We start from the raw sequence: 1,776 nt of genomic DNA on the forward strand, positions 1-1,776 counted from the left end.
TCCACACACTTACAGGGCTTCTCTCTACTTTCTATACTAAACCATCTGTGATGTTTAACTTTTCATTAACTGAGACAACATATATTCTACTTAAATAAAAGCATGTCAGGATATTTACTAGCTGATCAAATGAAGTTTTAGACTTAAAGTAAAAGAGAAATGAAGTGAAATCTGAAAAACTATCATGCTAAAAAAACAACAAGAAAGATATTAGCTTTAATTTACGTAGCTACGTAGTCTCTTGATACTGCAGCAAGTTATGAAAGAATATACAAAACGATCTAAATTCTATTAGTGAAAATTCAACTAGAAAACCAATTTAATTTAAAAAAGTTGAATAAATAGTCTTCCAGTTAGTATTTGGCTAAAGCTAATGCAGAATTATTCAAAATTACTTTTTAACCCTCTTTTTAAAAAGATGTAAAAGAAAAAATGTCTTTCAAGGATCAAATAATAAATCTAATATAAATCCTCCTATATTTAGTAGCATTTGAAAAATAAGAGTTATTATCTACTCAAATGTAAGAAACAAACATAACAACACTTGGGAAGATGTAATATTCTTTCCTTTTTTTTTTTGGCGGGGGGTGGGATGGGGTGGGGCGGTAGGGGGGTTTACTGGGGATTGAACTCAGGGGCACTTGACCACTGAGCCACATTCCTAGCCCTACTTACTTTGTATTTTATTTAGAGAAAGGGTCTCAATGAGTTGCTTAGCTCCTCGATTTTGCTGAGGCTGGCTTTGAACTCACAATCCTCTTGCCTCAGCCTCCCAAGCCACTGGGATTACAGGTCTGCACCACCATCCCCAGTAGTATAATATTCTTTCTGAAACACTAAAAAGATATCAAAATACTGGGTGCTACAAATGCTACCTTGGTAGTACAGTCAATAATGTGTTTGGAGAAATAGAACAAGATTCCATTTTATTGTTTCATCAGTATAATTTTAATCAGTAGGCATATTAATGTCACATATAGCTTTTTAAATTTTAAATATGTTTAAAAGCTTTGTTTACAATATAAGATACCAAGAATACATAGTTGACATAGGTTGTATAGGTAATCATTTTGACTATGTAAGAAATATGATCAGAATATTGTTATGGTGAAAGAAAAAGACTTTCTTTTTAATCATTCACATTCAGTACTGGAAATGCTCTACGAACACATGACTCCAACACATTTTGTTTCTGCTTTAAACCTGCTAAGTTATCTGTTGCTGGCTTTATGATTGCATAGTTCAACATAAAAATTCATTCTACTCAAATTCTCAATAATAAGTCTGATTAGTTAGATAACTTCCCAATCATAAAAGCTTTTATTTTAAGAAAAGTATTTTGCAAATATAGTGTGGAAATCAGACTCACTGTAATTGGGATAAAAAGACGACTCTAGAAGAACCCTGCACATGTGATACCTACTGCATTTTGATGCATGCTGTCTTGCATTCCCTACCTTTCTTCCTCCTCTTTGAAGTGCTGGATTAAAGTGTATTCACACTAGAAAGCTACACAGCAGGTTTAATATGCGAACTATGTGTTTAAGAAAACAAGACATTCTAAATAAGAAATCTCCAATTATTTTATGTTTTTACAACCTTTCTTATGAAGAGTGTTTATGTGCAATAGCTGCAGATAGAAATAAATCTACATTTCACTCAAGCCCAATCAAATATATAAAATATAAAATACAACATAAAGCAAACTACAGAGAAGCAGTGATTCTTAGAGCAGCATGTGCAAAATTCAATATTTTGTTATCTTTATCACTGTGG

This window comes from Ictidomys tridecemlineatus, chromosome 15 (assembly GCF_052094955.1).
Source record: "Ictidomys tridecemlineatus isolate mIctTri1 chromosome 15, mIctTri1.hap1, whole genome shotgun sequence".
NCBI lineage: Eukaryota > Metazoa > Chordata > Mammalia > Rodentia > Sciuridae > Ictidomys > Ictidomys tridecemlineatus.